The sequence below is a fragment of the Myotis lucifugus genome, unplaced genomic scaffold, assembly GCF_000147115.1.
Source record: "Myotis lucifugus unplaced genomic scaffold, Myoluc2.0 scaffold_167, whole genome shotgun sequence".
NCBI lineage: Eukaryota > Metazoa > Chordata > Mammalia > Chiroptera > Vespertilionidae > Myotis > Myotis lucifugus.
Genome location: NW_005871215.1, coordinates 2,511,611 through 2,532,920, shown reverse-complemented (window position 1 = coordinate 2,532,920; position 21,310 = coordinate 2,511,611). Strand labels below are relative to the sequence as shown.

Below are 21,310 nucleotides of genomic sequence, written 5' to 3'. Positions count from 1 at the left end.
GACCATCATGCCCTCGCACAAGATGGCCGCCCCCATGTGGTCACAAGATGGCCACCACAAGATGGCTGGCAGCGGAGGGCAGTTAGGGGCGACCAAGGTAGTAGGGGAGGGCAGTTGGGGGCAACCGGGCTTGCAGGGGAGGGAGGGCAGTTGGGGGGGACCAGGCCTGCAGGGGAGGGCAGTTAGGGGTGACCAGGATGGCAGGGGAGGGCAGTTGGGGAGGACCAGACCTGCAGGGGAGGGCAGTTGGGGGCAATTGGGCCAGCAGGGGAGCAGTTAGGCATCAATCAGGCTGGCAGGGGAGTGGTTAGGGGTGATCAGGCTGGCAGGCAGGTGAGCGGTTGGGAGCGAGCAGTCCCGGATTGTGAGAGGGATCCCAGATTGGAGAGGGTGCAGGCTGGGCTGAGGGGAGCCCCCCCCCCCCCGCCCCCCCGTGCATGAATTTCATGCACCGGGCCTCTAGTAGAACTATATAGGTGATAAAAATTATGGGGGAGGGCAGCAACTTGTACGATTACAACATGAAGCATTATGTGATCGGTGACACAAATGTGATGGCAGACAAGCTGCTCTGGAAATGCTTGGGCAGGGACAGTTGATTCTGCTCTGAGGATTTAGGAAGTCATCACGAGATGACCACTCCTGCAGTTAGAACTAACTGAGACAGTGTGAAGTACTTAGTCTCTGTACACCCTCCCAGTCAGCCCTGAGACTGCGTGTCTGTGTCTGTCTGTCTCAAGCAAGAGACCACATCGTCTTTTCTAGTTCCTCTGGCAAGTCCTTTGAGAGGAACTAGGCCTCAGATGAGAGAGGGCTTGAAGCATACTAGTAGAGTCAGAACTGGGAGAATTGCTTAGGTGGGTGCTGAGTAAATGGGCTTTCCTCCATTTTCCCATCCGTGCAGTGAGGAAAATTGTCCCCCATGGGCCCTTAGCAAGTATTTATTGTAGGCACATTGGAGGCAGAGTTGCTAGGGCCCACCCTCTCCCTCGTCTCTCCTCTGAGAGCTGAAGAGAAGATGAAGGTGCTTTGAACTCCGCAGGTAGGAGAAGGGACTTGAAGATGCTGGCCTCCCTCCACAGTTTCCCCAGATGACAGCCAGGACATACCAGCCTAGTGATACTTAAGAAATATGACTTGCTAGGAAAATAAACACCTTGTGTTATTTATTATTTATTAAAAGGCAAGCTTTCTTCAGATGGGAGGTTTCAGATCACTGACAATGTCAAGTTCAATTTTTCTCTGTTAATAACCAGTCCGTGTGCTTGTCAGGAGCATCAAGACGTTTGTCTGGGTGCACCTTTGGCATGTGATGACTACACAAGAGGAAGGGGACATGGTATTGAAGAATTGAAATGGTGTGCAGTGTCTGGGCCCAGATCTTGTGAACAACAGTACAGAACAGTGGCCTTTTGGGTGCTGGGCACTATGCTAGAGGCTTTATCTACATCCTCTCATGTAATCCCCTCCAGGATTGGGGAGAGTGAGGGACAGCAGGTGGGGAACCCCAGTGTTCGGAAGGGAAGGTGCTAATGGAGATATCCACTGTTTCCTGATGGGATAGACTCTCGGAGTTTAGAATCAAGGTGAGACTTGCGCTTTGCTGCTAAGAGTCTAGTGAATCAACCATGGACTGAGAGCATCCTGGAGGAAGTGACAGTGGGTCAGCAGTGGTGGAAGGGATGGGATGCTAGGCTGGGCTAGTTGTGACGGCTTTCTGGAGGAGAAGGGCCTGGAATGAGGGGCCCAGTTGAGGTGAAGGCTAGCTGACTTGAGGGCCACCACCTTTTGACCTTGAGTAACTGTGTTACTGGTAAGGACAAAAATACCCTTGCTGTATTGAGTATGAGTTCTCCCCACTGAGGAAGGTAGGGAGAGCATATTTTATTATTTCCACTTAATCACAAAAGTGTGGTATAGTTGTTTTTTGTTGTTGTTTTTGTTAATCCTCACCCGAGGGTATTTTTCCATTGATTTTTAGAGAGAGTGGAAGGGAGGGACAGAGTGAGAGGAACATTGATGTGAGAGAAACACATCGATTGGTTGCCTCCCACATGCTCCCAGACCAGGGCCAGGGATTGAGCCTGCAACTAGGTACGTGCCCTTGATTGGAATGAAACCTGGATCCTTCAGTCCAAAGGCTGATGCTCTATCCACTGAGCAAACCCGGGTAGGGCAGTGTGGTATAGTTTAAGAACAGGGAATTTGAAGGTAGGCAAATGTGGGTTTAACTATAGTCTTCTGAACTTGATTATTTAACCTCTGGACCCCAGTTTCTCCATTTGGAATGTGGGGAGACTAATACTTACTACATATGGTGTTTTGTAAGGGATAAAAACTATAATTGTCCTTGGCATATAGTAGACACTGAATAATTAATAGTAGCTGCTATTGTTGTCAGTGGAGACTAAGATACAGGCCTAGAGAGGTTAAGTGTCTTGCTCAAGGTCATAAAGCTGGTAAAGAAAACAGCCGGGATTTGACCCAAAGCCTCCAGACTTTTTATGCTGTGTTCTCCCATTCTGTGTACCTAGGCCTTTCCTTTCCCTCCCTGATCAGGTGGACACTTGGCAGACAGCAGGCAGGCAGGCCCCGGCGCCGTCCAGAATGCATTTATGCCTGAGTTGTAAGTTATGGGCTCTTTTCCTGTGGTAGGTATGATTATAGGGTGCTAACAGAGCAGCTCACCCTGTTAAAAAAAATTAGCGGAAATGTGCCAGGGCTTTTGTTCACCAAGCAACTCCATTGTGTTTCTTTCCTTTTCCTCACCCCTCCCTTTATCTTCTAAAAATAAAATAAAAAAGAAAGAAAGAAATGGAAAAGATGAAGGACTGTCAGCACCAGATCATAACTTGGGCCCAGGAGTTGGCGGCTATTCAGTGCCTGCAGAGAGTTCCCTCCTCTTCTGCTTTCCTCAAGTCCTTGTTTTCCTACATCTAATTAAGATCTGTAAACCGCCCCCCCCCCCGAAAAAAGAGGGAGCTTCCTGCTTCCCTGTCTCTCATTGGCTCTTTCCCTTCAGCTCTGTTACCAGCCTCCCCTGTCCTGTGAATGCCTCCTACAGGAGGCATTGAAGTGGTCAGCCAGTCTAACCGCTGGCTGTGGGTGGAGCCAACTTTCTCTGGTACTCATCAGGTGATGCCACACTCCTGCCCCAGAACCTTCAGTGACTCCCTGTTAGCTTTTCTCAAGTCCATGCTTCTAAACTTCCCATGCCAGGCTCTCCAGAATCCAACCTCAGCCTACCTTTGCTTTGTTATCCCCCACTGCTTCTTGTATGAACCATATGCTTCCACTACATCAGCCAACACACTATTTTCTGAACAGGTCTGGAAATTACCTGCCTTTGGTCATGCGGTTCCTTGTGCTTGCGAAGTCCTCACCCATGTGAAATTAGACCCATTCTTCAGGGATTAGCTGAGGTGCCACCTCTTCTGTAACACATCTTGCTCAGGAACATGTTCCCCTTATACCTCGCATACCACAGACATGGAATTAATGTAGAATTCGCCCATGGATTCTCTGCTTGTCACTGTGCATGTCTTTTCCAGGGCCTCCTCAGAGTTTTCCTGTCTGTCTCCTTTTCCCACATGCTATGGAGTATATTTACTTCTTAATTGCACATGATCTAATTTCTTAGGCATTTTTTTTCTTAAGTGTAAAATTTCCTTGTCCATCATTGTCTGTTCAGCTTATGAGCCCTAGAGGCTAAGGTGGCAGGACGGTGCAGTAGAAAGAGCACTTGAGTTCTACTCCCAGAGCTGCCTCTGACAAACTGTGATTTGGGGAAAGTAGCTCCCCTTCTCTGGGCCTCAGTTTCCCATTTGTAAAACAATGGGTTGGACTTTCTAATCTCTAGGATTTGTGGATGGCATTTTAAAAAAGTTGTGTTAAGATGTAATTCACATACTATAAAATTCTCCCATTGTTATGGGCTGAGTTGTGTGTCCCGCTCCCCAATTCACATGTTGAAGGCCTAATCCCTTGTAACTCAAAATGTGACTGTATTTGGAAATAGAATTTTCAAAAATGTAAATTAAGGTTAAATGGGGTCATTATGGTGGGCCCTAATCCAATATGACTGGTCCTTTAAGAAGAAATTAGGACACAGACATGTAGAGGAAGGACCATGTGAATATACAGGGAGAAGAAGGCCATCTACAAGCCCAGAAGAGAGGCCTCAGAATGAAACCAAACCTGCCAACACCTTGATCTTGGACTTATAGCTTCCAGAATCATGAGAAGATAAATTCTGAAGTTTAAGCCACTCAGTCTGTGGTACTTTGTTATGGTAGCCCTAGCAAACTAATACACTCATTTCATGTACAACTCAGTAGATTGGTATGTTCACAGAGTTGTATATCACCATAATTCATTTTTGAATATTTTATTACCCCCCAAAGAAACCCCATACCCATTAGCAGTCACTCCTCATTTCTCCCCAACCTTCTCTCCAACTCCAGCCCTGGGCAACCACTAATTTATGTTCAGTTTCTATGGACTTGTCTATTCTGAACATTTCTTATAAGTGGAATTATACAATACCAGAGGCCTGGTGCATGAAATTTGTGCACGGGTAGGGTCCCTAGGCCTGGCTGGCGATCAGGGCCAATCAGGGCCTTCTGGCTTCCATCCAGGGCCTTCCTTCCCTGGTTGCTGGCTGCTGGCTGGGGCCTTCCTTCATTCTGTGCCGCCCCCTAGTGGTCAGTGCATGTCATAGTGAGTGATCAAACTCCCGGTCTCCCGGTCAAACTCCCAAGGGGACAATTTGCACATTAGGCTTTTATATATATAGATAGGGTCTTTTGTGACTGGAATCTTTTGCTTAGCAGAATGTTTTCAGTGCTCATCTATGTTATATTATATGCCAGTACTTCATTCCTTTTTATTGCTGAATAATAATTGATTGTATGGGAATAGCCACCTTTTGTTTATCCATTCATCACTTGATGGACATTTGGGTTATATAAATTTTTTGACTATAATGAATAATGCTAAAATGAAGATTTGTGTACAAGTTTCTATGTGGACATGTTATCATTTCTCTTGGTTATATACCCAGGAGAGGAATTGCTGGGTCATGTAGTAACTCTATATTTAACTTTTTGAGTAACCACCAAACTGTTTTCCAAAACAGCTGTACCATATTATGTTCCCATTAGCAAAAATAAAGGATTCCAATTTATCCACACCTTTGCCAACACTTGTTATTATCTGTCTTTTTGTAGCCATCCTTGTGGATATGAAATGGTATTTCATTGTGGTTTTGATTTATATATCTCTGATGATGAATAATGTTGAGCATATCTGTTCATCTACTTATTTGCCATTCGTATATTTCCTTTGGAGGAATATTAACATACTTCGCCTATGTTTAAATTGAGTTATTTGTCTATATTATTGATTTGTAGGAGTTCTTTATATATTCTGGATATAAGCTCCTTATCAGATACACGATCTGCAAATATTTTTTCATATTTTATGGGTTGTCTTTGCACTTTCTTGGTGGTATCGTTTGCAGCATAAAAGTTTTTAATTTTAATTAAGTCCAACTTATCTAATTTTTCTTGTATTACTTTTGGTGTTGCATCTGAGAAAACATTGCCTAACCTAAGGTCACAAAGATTTATTCCTATGTTTTTTCTAAGTGTTTTCTACTTTTAGCTCTTGCATTTAGGTCCATGATCCCTTGTGAGTTATTTTTGTGTATGGTGTGAGGTATGGGTTCAACTTCATTTTTTGTGTGTAGATATGTGGATGTCCAGCACCATTTACTGGAATGGATGGGATATTAAAGGTCATTTGAAGCAGCTCATTATCTGAGGAGGAATTGTGGACAACAACTAGTGTGGAGACGGCTTGGGGAAAATGCTCTTGGTTGTCTTTCCCTTTTCTCCTGCAACAACACCGAGCTCCCAGCTCCTTTGACAACTTTTGTGTTGAGATTATATAATTCTGTGTTTGTTTAACTTGCTCTTCACAACTTCCAGAATTGTGTTTTATGCATCTGGATGCTAAATAATTGATTCTGGTGATAGTGGAGGTCATAACAAGAGGATGATTGGCTTCCATCATAGCAAGGGTGTTCCTGGCTGTGAGACCTGCTGAAACCAACAGCAGAGAAGTTGTCAACTCTCCTACTGAAGAGGTATTTGTGGGCCCGGAGTCCAGTTGATGGGGCTCTTGCTGGCCTTTGATTGGGCTAGGGAGGAGATAATAGTGACAACTGAGACCAGGTAACAGGGCATTTTCAGCATTTTGGCTCATTTAATCCAACTCTGCTTTCAGGCCAGAGGAGAACCATTTTCTTTCCTGTCAGTACCTTTTCAGCAGAGCTAATAGGACCCCTGGGTAGATTAAGGGACATTAGTGAGACAAGTTATAATCATACCAGGCTCTACACTACATGTTCCCCTTTTCTCCCAGGCCTCAAAGCACCATCTTCCCCACCATGAGAGGTGAGGCAGATATGGAGATCCCTGGCAGCCTGCTGGGTAAGAGTACCAGTGGGAAGGCAGTGGGGACCTCAGAGGACACAGGCCTTCTACTTCCTCCTACTGTTGACATGATGGGAATGGGAGGGTCTTGCTAGTCACTGGTAAATCTCTCAGGTAGGGCCCCAACTCTCTTCTCCAGGCTTATTCCCATCCTCTTCCATGGTCCCTGGCTCCAGTCAATTTAGACCACACCCATGCTTGTTTGTACTCTTCATCTCTACATCTCCAGCACAAGGAAACTCCCTGGTGCTAGAATAGTTGTTGAATGAAAGGATGAATGAATGAATGCTTTTCCATCTTGAGCTCAACCGGTTCCTTTTACCTCATTTCCCATTGCCCGCTGGCTGTCTTCCAAAGCCTATCAACCATTTAAGGTTCAGCTTAAATATCTTGTCCATAAAGCCTTGTCACTCCTTGCCCCCATAATTGAATATGGTGATTTCTTCTCTTTTTAATCTTGCATTCATTACGTTTCTACCTCTATTTTGCCACTTTTCACATTCTGCCCAGTGATAAAATATTTGTGTGTATGGCTAAACCCCAGAATTGAAACACAAGGCTTGAGACAGGGAACAAACTTTCTCATTTTGTATTTCACTGCCTTTCTCCTCCTTTCTCACCCCTCCTAGAGTGGTGTTTTACAGACATTTGCCACTCAACGAAATCTGCTTAATTACTGTGCCTAGGTTACTGATGGTTTGTGCTAGGTCTCTGCCCCTCAGGGTAGTGTTCTGCCCACAGCTTTATGCTGCCCAGAGGATTTTCCTGGGTTTCACATCCTGGAGAAGGAAGTATCTGCAAGAGACAGATGTCAGTGTGTGGCATTCCCCATCTACTGTGTATATTTTACATATCTCTGTGTAGGGAACATCACCACAAGCGCATTACTGAGGTATTATACTTGACTCCTGGCAGGAAGAATTGGAGCAGATAGCACATCAGTGGTAATCCCTTGCTCTGCCCTGGAGGATACAGAAAATCTCTGGTGTGAGCTGCTGGCTGTGGATATTAGAGACTCACCTGCTATGTTAATGTGGTGGCTGGATTTCTTTCTCCAGTTGATTAGGCAGCTCTTCTCTGTTCTCCACTCTTTGCAGTCCTCCCATCACTCTCCCCACTCCCCCCAGTTCTTGACCTGGAAGGTGGGCCAAGTGGGGTCAGAGGCTGCAGGGAGGGAGGGGCCACGTACAGGGCTGAGCTACAGGGGGCCTTTGGGGAAGACTGTCTGGCGGGGAGGCTCAGGCTGCGGTGCCCAGTCCCTAATGAAAGAACAGGGGAGGAGGACATGATGGTGACCCTCTATACTGATGCAGGCTTTCTGTTTCCAAATGCACTTTCATATAGATTGTCACTTTTGAGTCTCACAACATCATTCCTGGGGATTTTTTTTACCTCTGTTTTCAGACACAGGGTCTGTGGAGCATACAGGAAGGTGACTTGTTCCTGAAGTTAGTAGCAGGGACAAGAGGGAAGTTCACACTCTGTAGGATGCAGCATTGGTTAGGAAGCCAACCATACCTTGCACACAGAGATCATTGGATGCATATTTGTCCAGCAAATGAATAGCAGCATTAATAAATAGTTGATTTGAGACAAAAGTTGATTTGAGTTTTCTGGATTTTACTCCCAACTCACTCCAGTCTCCTTCACTCTTTGACTCAGTTTCTTCTCTTCCCCATAGGGCTAGCCACTCTCCCTAGCCCTTGCATAAGTCCTAGCCTGAAGAATGACACCCAGAGATTTTTGGATGAGGTGATGCAGAATGTTGGTCCTGTGAGTCTAAGTGGCAGGTAGGCAAATACTTACCTGTAAAACCCTCCTCCTTGGCTTGAGGGTTTTATTGCTAAGTGAGCACAGCCCTCTTTCTTTGCACCCCACTCAATCCTTGTCTACATAGCGCTCCAGGTTACCACCACTGAAGGGCCATAGTGACATTTTGGATGTCAAGTAGGCTTTATCTTGGGTTTAGTAAAAAGAGCATTCGTCTGAGGGTCAGAGGACCTAGCTTTGAACCTTGGCCTCTCCATTCTGCTTTGTGATGTTGGGATAATCCCTGGACATTCGGGGCCTGGAACTTGATGGTTTCTTAGGTCCCTTATAGCTCTGAAATTCTAGGATTCCGTGGTTCTCTTGGGGAGGGAGAGGCTTATCATCCGTGTGGCCTGGCCACAGGGGGTAGGATTAACCTCCAGGGTCAGCAAGCTTACAGAGCTCAGGAAATGCCTCTCTGTGATCCATATTTGGTCCAGAGACAGGTGGTGGAGCCTGGAGGAGGGGAAGTTTGCTCACAGCTCCAGGGCTGGGGGAAGGGAGACCTAACTCAGCTGCCCTTGTTTCTGATGGAATGAAGGAGTACTCATTGCATTAGATCTTGGCAAAGATGCTGCACCCTGTAAGTTAACTCTTCCAAGTCAAGTACTTGGCCATTAACCCATCGCTCTCTCTCTCTGCTGGTGTGGGGCAAGGAGAACTGTCAGTGAGGAGTTTATTGGGAATCAAGGTTTACTCACTTTTCAGTAAATTTTTATGAGCTGCCAATCCCTTGGGCAGATGCTGCTCCTTGGACTTGCATCATGGCCTCCAGCAAATGACTTCCTTTGAGCCATTATTCCCGATGCTCTCTTGTTTGGTAGGAGGGGTCCAGAAATATTTAAAGTGTTAGCGAACCAGTTCCTTTGTCACCACTGCAAAGCCAGGTGAGCGTCATGGAGCATTTCCCCCCATTGTACAGAAGGAGATACTGAGGCCCAGAGAGAGTTTCTGGTGAAGCTGTGACTGCTGACAGTTGGAGGGAGATGCCTCTGGTGTGAGCTCTCAAGGCTGTGAGTGAGCCTCGGTCGTTCCATGTGTGTATTTGTGAGGCACTGTGAGATTAGCCACTGAGCAGAGGTTTTATTTATGATGGCGCCTAGAACTCTCCATCCTGCTGCCTGCTCGAGTCCGCTGCCATCAGTGGTGTTGCCGAGCTCCCAGGGGCATCGTAAATTTCCTAGGTAATCTGTGTGTCTGCCATGTTTGAAGGCAGCCTTATTCAGACGGTCCTCAAGGAGTGAGATAGGGCTCGAACCAGGCTCAGCTTTTCCCAGGTGGCAGAGGCTTCATCTCACAGGTCTGGGCAGAGAAGCGCGGGGCCTGGGAGTTGGAGGAGCCTGGGTCTATGTTGCTACATCATGCTCTACTTTGGTCACTTACAATATAGCAGATGTAGTAATTTGGCATTCATGGCTCCTCTTGACTAAAATGGTTGAAATGAGGATCTAACGTGGGCAAGACACAGGATTTTAATAATATCCAGGCAGTATTAAGTAGAATAAGCCTAATGTAGATTGTAATTTTTTTCATTAACTTCAATTTGGTGAACATTTACATATACATATTTAAATATACTTTATTGATTTCAGAAAGAGGAAGGGAGAGGGAGAGAGAGAGAGAAAAACATCAATGATAAGAGAATTATCGATGGGCTGCCTCCTGCATGCCCCCTACTGGGGATGGAGTCCACAACCTGGACACGTGCCCTCATCAGGAATCAAATCGTGGCCTCCTTGTTCATGGCTCAATACTCAACCACTGAGCTATGCTGGCCAGGCTATGTTTTAATTTGTAACATGCTTAGTTCTCTAAAGCAGTCACACTGCCTTCTTTAAACCAATGTTCCATATTTTGTACTTTTCACTAATTTGGAAGTATTTCTTATTACTGATTAATGAGGTTTTACTAAGAATAGGATCAAAGCATCATACTGTCTAGAATTGGAAGGTTCCTTAGAGATTATCTCACATTCTTCATTTTATTTTATTTTTCTTTATTGATTAAGGTATTACATGTGTGTCCTTATCCCCCGCTCATGCCCTCACCCCCCTGGTGTCTGTGTCCATTGGTTATGCTTATATGCATGCATACAAGTCCTTAGGTTGATCACTCCCCTTTATCACATTCTTCATTTCAGAGATGAAAAAACACTAGTTATTATACACACTCACAGATGATCAGTGCTTTGTTTTTTTTCTTTACATGAACAACTTTGTTCCCTAATATGAAAGGGCTTCAGGGGTGAATAAATGGTGAGAATGGAAATTCTTTCTTACCTTTTATTGAAGTAAAACATACAGACATGAAAATTCAATGAACTTTGGTAAAGTGAACACATTATGGGACAAGTACCCAGATTAAGAAACTGAACTTTACCAACACCCCAGAAGTTGCCCTCAGACCCCTGGGCAAGGGCCCTTGGGAGCCCCAGAGTATAGGGAAGAGCAGCCTCAGGAGGCTGCCATCATGTCACGTAAAGCACCTAAAAGCCCCACAGAAGCCCCTGGTGAAGCGTAACCACCATCCTGACATCTAATAGCATAGATTCATTTTTGAACTTCACACCAGTGGAATCATTTAGTATGTGCTCTTTTGTGTCTGGCTTCTTCAACATTTTACCCACTGAGATTCATCCATGCTGTTGCAAGTGGCTATAGTTCATGAATTTTCATTGCTGTGATATTCCACTGTGGGACTATATATCACATTGATTTAGCCTTTCTACTGTTGATGGACATTTTAGTAGTTTCTAGACTTTGGTTATTTTTAAATAGTACTTCCCCTTCTATGAATATTCTGGTACACCTTTTCATTGAAAGCCATTTCTGTTGGTTTATAGGAAAGAATGGAATTGCTGAGTGGCATATTCCACTTCTGATGTTATTCCCAGTTTCCCACACTGGTTGTGTCAATCTATACTCCCTGCAGCAGTGTGAGAGTTCTGTTTGGCCTGTGTTTGTCTAGGCACTTGGAATTTTCTCTTGTTATTATTTATTTATTTATTTTTGGTTTCTTTTTCTTTTAAAAAACTCTTTATTGTTGAAAGTATTACATAGGTCCTCCTTTTCCCCACATTAACCTCTTCCAGCCCGTTCCCATCCTCCTCTCCCCTCCCTCACAGGCCCTCACCACCTCATTGTCTCTCTTGTCGTTTTAGCCATTCTGATGGATGTGAAGTGATATTTCACCTTGGCTTTTATTTGACATCAATGATAACCAGTGAAGTTGAGCAGTAGAAATGGGGTTTTGAGCACAGACTGAGATTTTTAGCTCTTACATCTAGGAAGTTACTCTATGCCAGTGATGGCGAACCTTTTGAGCTCGGCGTGTCAGCATTTTGAAAAACCCTAACTTAACTCTGGTGCCGTGTCATATATAGAAATTTTTTGATATTTGCAACCATAGTAAAACAAAGATTTATATTTTTAATATTTATTTTATATATTTAAATGCCATTTAACAAAGAAAAATCAACCAAAAAAATGAGTTCGTGTGTCACCTCTGACACGCGTGTCATAGGTTCGCCATCACTGTTCTATGCCTTACAAGGAGGACCCGGAGAGACGAGGACATATTTCAGGGATGAGAAGTAAGCATATAGCTACTGTGTAGTACTGTTCAGCTTAGAGTAGAAGCAGCTGCAGCCCCTTGAGGTTGGGGTTATATCTTATGTACTTTTGCACCTGCCTTCCCCTTTGGTGGTTAGGAGAGTGCTAGGTACGTAGTGTTCAGTGAAGATGAGTTCTGGGATAGTCCCAAGATTCAGCTAGAGAGGGATGATGGAGACGGGCTGGGGTGGATGTGGGAGCAAGGAGTCCATGACGGGCTAGGTTTGGGGTGTGCACAGGCTTCTCAAATGTGGGTCCAAGTCCAGCAGTGTTGCCTAAGTGCTGTGAGCATGGCCTCCCATGGCCTCTTCTGCAAGCTTGGGATGGCAGGGTCTGTGAGCTACTGGGGGATGGATGTGACTGCTGACAGGCTGAGTGATTCTCCTCCAGGGTCCTCCTGGGTGACGGCTGGATGTACCTTACACTACCTGCAGAATCCCCACGTGCATTGACCACCTCCCTGGGCCCATCCACTGGCTCCTTTGGGAATTCTGGGCCTGATTCTGCAGGGTCATGTCCCTTGGAGGGAATGAAGTGAGCCGGGGTTGCAGGCCTTTGTGGATGAAGGCACACCTGGGGTGATTCCCTCTGTATGGCCATAGGGAGCCCCAGGGTAGAGGGGAAGAGCAGCTCCCGGAGGCACCATTATATCACACATAATGTACCAAAAGTGCTATAGAAGCCCAGGTTTGGGAGATTACACACCGTTTATCTCAGCGAGGGCTAGCGTCAGTCATCCTTGGCAAAGAACCATTCATTCGTGTTTTTTTAAAAAGATGTTTTAAAATTTATTTTTAGGGAGAGAGAAAGGGAGAGGGAGAGAGAGAGAGAGAGAGAGAGAGAGAGAGAGAGAGAGAAACATCAATGTGAGAGAGAAACATTGATCGGCTGCCTCCTGCACACTCCCTATTGGGAATCGAGCCTGCAACCCGGGTATGTACCCTGACCGGACTTGAACTGCCAACCTTTCAGTGCATGGGACAACGCCCAACCAACTGAGCCACACTGGCCAGAGCCATTCACTCTTTTATCATCAGAAGAAATCTTATCCCTCTACACTGTACCAACTCCTTCCAGATGCTTCAAACCTATTTAGTTGATAAGATCTTCATAAAATTTTCTCTCTGGCCTGTTTCTTTATGCCACCTTTCAATTCAAAACCAAGAGGAGAGCCAGCATGGATGTGTTTCCAATATGTATGTGCCAGGTGCTGCTAGGGCACTGGATGGACCAGCTCTGGGCCCTGCTGGAAGCTGCTCAGCATCCAGCACACAGAGCAGAATTCATGTACACAAGTAACGAATCCGGGCCAGGGTACAAGAGTATCTGAGGGCCAAGAGGACAGGTGCCAAAGCAAGGAAAGAGCGTAGCTACTTTCTATCTTTTCCCCGCCCCTATTCCCTTGTGTCTCTCTTGTCTCTTTCTGTCTAGGAATCATTATTACTTACTCGTGAAATGCTCTTCACTGATGGATGTCTCAAGAGAGGTTATAGGGATTGGATAGAGCTGGGGTCTGGGTGGGGAGGATTTGTTAGATCTCAGCTCTCTTCTCAGGCCAGGCCCTGTGCTTCAGGAAGCCAAGGCGACTCCCACCTTCCTTCTCTGTGTGTCTCTCAGTAAAGCACTTGATGAGCAAATGAGTAAGATGTGATGCGTAGTCGTTGCCGGGCCGCCTCCTCTCCTGGCCAGCAGTGGGCTGGCGTGCGGATGGATGAGCTCAGGTTTGGACATGACTCAGGAGGAAGGTAGTAGAGAAACATAAGTGATCTCATGTGGTCTTAAGTGGAGCTGGGAACGTGAAGCGTGCATACGCTTATCTTCTTGTCATTTCTCTCCTCATTCCAGCCCCCTGGCAGCAGTCTGCCTGGATGGGACTCTCTATGGAGTGTAGTCAGAGAAGAGAAAACTGGCTCCATTTTCACCTGCTCCTGAGTTTTCACTGACCATTCCAGCTTCTTGACTTGGAGCATTGGAGAGGGGTGAAGGCTCTCAGCATGCAGTCTGCCTTCTCCCTCTGTAAAGTGCTCTGTCTTCCCTCTTAGTGAGCAGAGGGTACTCACTCTGTTTTAACTCCTCTGTGGTTAGGGACAGGTTGGCCTTGGCTAGGGGAAGGTCTGGTGGACTTTGGCACTTTCTGAGAGGAGATGTGGGAGAAGACCCTACCTTAGGAGGTCAGGCAGAGAGGGGATTCGTATGGTCTGGTGGAAGGACCTTTTGCCTGTAAATGAGAACCTCTGATTTCTAGTTGTGGTTCAGATATTAATTAGTTTGATGTCCTTGGAAAAGTTCCTTGTCCCCCATATCTGTTACCTCACATGTCAAATGGTGATATGTATACCTGCCCTCTCTACCACCAGAGTAGTGATGAGGACTACGTGAGTTAGTGTGACAGCCTAGGGAAGTGAAAGTGCTGTTCATAAGTAATCTATAATAATAAAAGGGTAATATGCTAATTAGACCGGACGTCTTCCGGACATCATTCTGGATGTTCTTCCTGATGGGGCCGGAGGGAAGCCAGCTGGGTCTCGGGTGCCTGCGGGTGGCCAGAGAGGGAAGCAGCCCGGGTCCCGGGTGCCAGAGGGAAGCTGGTGCCAGCAGCTGGGGGAAGGAAGGCCTACTCTTGCACGAATTTTCAATCATCGGGCCTCTAGTATGATATAATTGTTAATAATAAATACTGTAAACACTCAGAACCGTGGGTATCAGTAAGGGTGTCAGTAATTATAGCTGGAAAGGGCTGTGGATCCAAGGGTTGGGGTCATGCAGTGCAGAGCCTGGCATCTGAGAGGTCCTTCCAGGTCCCTTATCCCACTGGAGGACGCTGAGGCATGGCAGGGAGTCTGGAGCACTTGATAAAGGAGGCAGTTTAAAGCAATACTTGAAGCGAGGAAGACGATGACTATGTTAGGCACTGTGGTGGGCAGGTGACTGACTTCCCGTTGGCCAGAAGTAATTGTCTAGAGGTGCAGTCCTGGAGAAGGGTGGAGGTGAAGGATGTGCTCAGTCCCTCGAGTTAGACTAAGCCTTGAACCTGATTGGCGGGGGGGTGGGGGGGGGGGTCCCTTCTTTCCTCATTTTTTGGAGGCAGTGTGGTAGTGGAAGAACTCTGATTTAGGAGTCAGAGTATCTTGGGGGCACGAGGTATCCTGAGTCCCATCTCTGTCATGTTTTTGATGCTGTGACCTTGAGCAAGTCCCTTTACCTCTCTAAGTGCCACGTCCTCCACCTGGAATTGTACTGTCTTCAGGATTGCTGTGAGGATTGAGTGAAGTGAAAGAACAGCCTGGAAATAGAAGGTGCTCAATAAATGTCACTTAAGTCTGAATTTCTTTCCCATCCATCTCATTTATGGTGTTTGCAAGGAATATTCCAGAGCCTTTTGACATCCACATTGTCTCTGCCAGGCCTCAGTATTTTCCTTTCTTTCTGTGGGACAGACTTTGCAGTCACTCTAATTTCATACCAGTAACCTATATTCTCATGTCAGCCATAGATGTGTCCAGTTTGCACCCAGATATTATGTAGCATGGTTTTGCAAATAATGTTTACATGGGGGAAAACCCAGAATTTAAAAGCACTTTTGTGTAAATAATTTATTTTTTATGACTATTTTTTAAAAATAGTTTTATTGATCTCAGAGAGGAAGGGAAAGAGAGAAAGAGATTAGAAACATCAATGATGAGAGAGAAACATCGATTGGCTGCCCCCCTGCATACCTCTCACTGGAGATCGAGCCCACACCCCAGGCATGTGCCCTGACTATGAATGGAACCGTGACCCCCTGGTTCATAGGTGGACGCTCAACCACTGAGCCATGCCAGCTGGGCTAAAAAACTTCTAGAAGCAGAGATCTTTCCCACCTAAAAACAAAATCTAATTTGTGGATCTGTGCAGCACAGAGAAATCACTGAGCCCAGCTCTGCAGCTGCTGGGAGTGGCCTTGGGCAAGTCACATGGCTCCTTCTGGCCTCAGAGTATGTTACATATAGAATGAGATGGATACATAGATCAGGTCTCCCCACCTAAGCCCCACAGGGATGTTGGGGATGATGACATGGACCCTGAATAGAGTAGAAGGACCAGTATGGCAGTGGCACCTGCTGGGAGAGTCACCAGGTAAGGCTTCATGGTCTACCGTCACATCATCACCTGTTGGGCTAGGACTCCTAGGTTATATATATTCTAAAGTCTCTCCTGTTTCTAAAGTTCTTTGACTCATAAAAAAATCCTGGGTTTACATCTCTACTTGGATGACTAATAGACAACTTATTGTGTTGGAAAATGCACTCCCCCCCCCACCCCCACCGTTTCCTGTATAGAACAAACAAGATCTCTCCTTTTCTTACTACTTCCACTGCTACAGCCCTGATCAGAACCACCACCATCATCTCTCGCTTGGATTATTATAACAGCTTCCCAAGTCATACCCCTGTCACTGCCCTTGCTCATTGAGACCTTCCCTTACTATTCTGTTTAAAATAGCTGCCCTTCCCCCATCTCTTTATTTCCTACATAGCACACCAGACATATATTTTTTACTTCTTTTTAAATTGTCATTCTTTTTTGTTGCACCCATGTCCTCAATATAAACCATATGAAGGCAAGGATTTTTTTTGGTCATTTTTTTCCTTCTGGTTTTGTGCACGGCCCTAAACCCAGTAACTAGATCACATGACTAATCTGATCTTTAGAAACTGCTGGCAGTCTGGGAATTACTGTTCACCCTCTAGTCAAGTTTTCCTTGATGCCAGTCCCAACCCTTGGCCTTGGACATCATAGCCGCTACTGCTGTCCACCTGCCCACCCCAAGACTCCTATCTTTCATGTATTGTTAGTTATCCAGCCTGTGTATTTTAGGACTGGATCTGGTAGGCAAGATCACTGAGGACTTGATCTTATACTGTTAACCCCTTTTGCCCAGCACAGATCTAATATGTAATAGAAAGTGCTCAATAAATTCATTATTTATTCATTTACTGGCAAATATTTTAATGAATTGCTGTTGACAAATGATTAAAATTCAACCCTATAAATGATTTGGACCTTTGGAAGGTGTCTGACAGGTCTGAACAAGGGTCAGTGACCAGAATCTATTGACATTGGTAGGTAGGACATGGAAGGGTGTGGATGATGCAAACTTTAGTGTGTTTCTCTGGGAGTGTGGCAACTGGGTTACAGGTTCTCCTTGTGTCTGCTTCCAGGATGGCCACAGTTCCCAGAGGATGAGGAATGCACTTGTTTCTTTAAATTTCCATGGAGGGTAAATTCTGCTCTTTGAGATTTTAAAATACGCAGCACGGTCTCGATGGTGTCAGATAGCTAGTTTATAGGTCCTGTCCTAGCTGTGATAACTCAGGCTAAGCTGGATAATAAACGAAAGTGGGACAGAGCCGCAGGATAAATATTGCTTCAGGGCATCTCGAACAGCACAAATCATGGGAAAATATCTTCCTAGTTTTCATTTCTCCTCTTCCTCCCTGGCCCTCTCAAAGTAGTTGGCAGAACAGGCTCTATTCCTTACAGCACCTCACCCCCAGGCCCAGCCTCCGCTCTCAGCGCACAGCTATGGGAGGAGGGATGCAGATTGGCCCTTGAATGCAGGTGTTGCTCTGCCTTCCTGCCTAGCTCTGCAGGGACCTCTGAGAACCAGCATGGACTAGGGCAGGTCTCCCATTTGTGGCCATTCTCCATTTATATCTATGGACCACTGCTAAGCTCTGCAGGTCTGTTTCTCTCTAAAACAAGGGGGTTTAATTGGTGGTTCTTAGTCTGGAGTGAGAAGTTGAGTCATCTGGGGAATTTAAAAGCAGCTTGCCAAGTCCTCTCCTAGTGCACAGAATCAGCATGGTGGAAGTGTAGCCTTTTGTGCTTCCACACACCTTTCCTGGCTCCTGCCAGTGAGTGCTCCTGTGCCCAGTCCTTTTTAGGAACCACTGTCTGTACAGCCCTCTTGTACAAAAGAAGGGTGTGAGATGGGTGATGGGTTAGGTGTTGAGATGGGCCGTTACGTGTGACCCCACTCTTGTACTCAATCCATCAACACTGTCAGTTGGTAAAGCTTTCTGCAGCTTTGGAATCGTGCTTGCTTTGTAATCAACATCAACCCATAGATATTAATTGAGCCCGTAGGGAATACGAAGGTGTCTCAGGTATGTATGCACAAAAGGTAACTAACAGCACAAGGCAGGTGAGTCTATTAAATGAAGAAGATTGTCTCAGTGAAGGACATTATCAGCCATCCCAGCCTTCCCCTTCCAGAAATGCAGGAGTCATTCTCAGCTTTTTCTTTCAAACCGCCCCCCCCCGGCCCCCCCATCCACGTTCACTTGTCTCCATCTGCACTCTGTCTCTCGATCATACTTTCCTAGTTTGGGTGCTCAGGTTTCTTACCTGAACATTACAATAGTCTTCTAACCAGCCCCCTCCAAGCCATCCTTTGCCAATCTACAGAGTGGCCGTGTCTACTGACCTGGTACTTGTGCCTGGTATGTGGAGGATGCTCACCATACCTGAGTGGATTAACTTCAGTGGTCCCCTATCAGGCTCTGTATGGCCTTCCAAGCCCTTTGCATGGGCCTGTGGCTCTGCCTCCATAGCCTCACAGCTGCATGTTCCAGCCACTCTGCTCTTCTTGCCCTTTTCTTGATTCTACCACAGACTTCCTGTCTCAGTGCACGCATGCCGTCTGCTCTCCCTGGGACCAGGACACTTGTTCTCTCTTTCTTTCTTTTTTTTTCATCTTTTATAAAAATAATTTTCATTTTCAATTATAGTTGACATACCATATTAAATTAGTTTCAGGTGTACAACCCAGTGATTAGACACTTATAAATGTTACGAAGTGACCGTCCTGATAATTCTAGTACTCATCTGATACCATATATAGTTATTACAATACAATTGACTATATTCCCTATGCTGTACTTCACATCCCCATGACTTTTCTGTAACTACCAATTTGTACTTCTTAATCCCTTCACCTTTTCATCCCTGTAACTTCTTCCCATCTTGTAACTGTCAAAATGTTCTCTGTATCTATGAGTCTGTTTTTGTTCTGCTTGTTTGTTTATTTTGTTTTTTAGGTTCTACATATAAGTGAAATCTTATGGCATTTGTCTTTCTCTGTCTGACTTATTTTGCTCAGCACAGCACCTTCTAAGTCTATCCATGCTGTTACAGATGGCAAGATTTTATTTTATTTTATTCTTTATGGCTGAGTCATTTTCTTTCTTTCTTCTTTTGTTTGTTAATACTCACCTGAGGATATTTTTCCATTGATTTTTAGGAAGAGTGGAAAGAGAGGGAATGACAGAGAGAAATATCGATGTGAGAGAAACACATTAATTGGTTGCCTCCTGCATGAGCCCCGACCAGGCAACCAAGGTATGTGCCTTTTACTGGAATCGAACCCAGGACCTTTTGGTTTGAAGGCCGACACTCTATTCACTGAGCCAAACCGGCTAGGGCATGGCTGAGTAATTTTCCATTGTATATATGGATCACTTCTTTACCCATTCACCTATTGATGGACTCTTAGGTTGCTTCCCTATCTTGACTATTGTAAGTAATACTGCAATGAACATATAGATGTATATGTCTTTTATTCATTTTTTGCAGCATGAATACTTTTATATAACTGGGGGAAAAAAAGTCACACATTTTAAAGATGAATCCACTGAGACGATAATTGAAGTTTTTAAAAAAATTTATGAACAAGATTGTCTTGAATGACCCATTCACATAAGTTCACTTAGTCCAACTCAATGAAGCCTATGTCCTTAGTGTACTGATGGAACGAACCACTGGTAGCACATTTTGAGGCCATATTTCCAGATCAGACCATGCCAGTTTGGGCATACACTGCATTACGAGAACCCTGGCTGAATTTTCTTCGATAGTTCTAGTAGAGCTGGTGGTGACCCATCTTGCTCTCTCTGATGCAATGAGGCAAAAGAATGAGCTGGCCATATATGTGTTCTTGAAATTTTGGGGAGAGTTTACCCAGAATGCCTGGATGTATATGTCTCTTAGTATTTTGGGTTTCTTTGAATATAAACCCAGAAGTGGAATTGCTGGGTCCTTCTTTGTCTGAAGTTTCTGTTGAGAAATCAGCTGACAATCTTATGGGAGCTCCCTTGTTAGTAACTAACTGCTTTTCTCTTGCTGCTTTTAAGATTCTCTCTCAGTCTTTAAACTTTTGCATTTTAATTATGATGTATCTTGGTGTGGGCCCCTTTGGGTTCATACTGTTTGGGACTCTCTGCACTTCCTGGACTTGTATGTCAATTTCCTTTACCAAGTCAGGGAAGTTTTCCGTCATTATTTTTTGTAGAGGTTTCCAATTCCTTGCTCTCTTTCTTCTCCTTCCTGCATGCCCATGATGTGAATGTTAGTATGCTTGATGATGTTCCAGAGGCTCCTTATACTAGCCTCATTTAAAAAAAATTGTTTTTGCCGTTCTGATTAGCCAATTTGATGGAAACTAAGATATGGTGCTTACCTGTTGGCTCTATGGTGGAGGGGCTCAGCAAAAGAACAGTGGCCTTTGCCAGCACTTCTGGGACACTTGTTCTTTTTTCTCTGCTAGGCAGGCTGACTCCTACTCACCTAGTGGGTCCAGATAGTGCCCCCAGCAGAAGTAGTCACCTACTTCTCTGTGCCCTGCCGGGTATTGGACCACATGTTACATTCTTGTGCTATATAAAAGATTTGTTTTGTTTTAAAGTTCTTATTTGTTTAATATATCTCTCCCTCCATCTCACTCTCTGTCTCCATCTCTTCTTAAACTTTAATCTTCTTAAAAACAGAGATCAACTATGTCTTAAATCGACCCCAGATGCCAAGTACAGTGTCTGGCAGATCTCTGCCTAATAAGTGTTTGTTGAATGAATAATGTGTAGTGGAAAAGACACTGATCACAGAGTTGAGAAAGGTAGATTTTTGTATTGGTTCTGTTACTGCTTTGCTAGGCGACCCTAGATGAGTTTATTCTTCCCTCTAGAAGTTCATGTTTTCTTCAGTTGTACAGAGGGTGTACACCTAAATGAGTCCCGGGTCTCCTTCTGATTCTGACATTCTGCGATTCTGTATGTTAGAAAATGGAGATGTTTGTGTGTCTATTTTCACAAGTATGTATGTCCTGTTGTCCTCAGGACAGGGCCCTCTCAGGGTGTCCAGTTACAGGCCATGAGTAGGACCTCAGGAGCCTCTGGTGAGGTCTCCCGTACCCCGCCTCTCGTCTGGCCTTCCTTATTTTCTGAGGAAGTGGCCCGGAGCACTCGTGAGGCTTCATGGGAACCAAGAAGAGAGTAGCACTGTCCAATTGGTCAGGAGGCCCTCTAGGAAGGGGGCCCAGGGAAGGAGAGAGTCTCCCTCAGGGTTAGAAACCTTCCT

General features: G+C 45.2%; 1 protein-coding gene across 5 annotated transcripts in view; it reads left to right on the top strand.

Moving 5' to 3' along the window:
• TSPAN9 (tetraspanin 9) overlaps positions 1-21,310 on the top strand; it is a 203,567-nt gene that overhangs the window by 68,790 nt on the left and 113,467 nt on the right. The gene's annotated exons all lie outside the window — the stretch shown is intronic.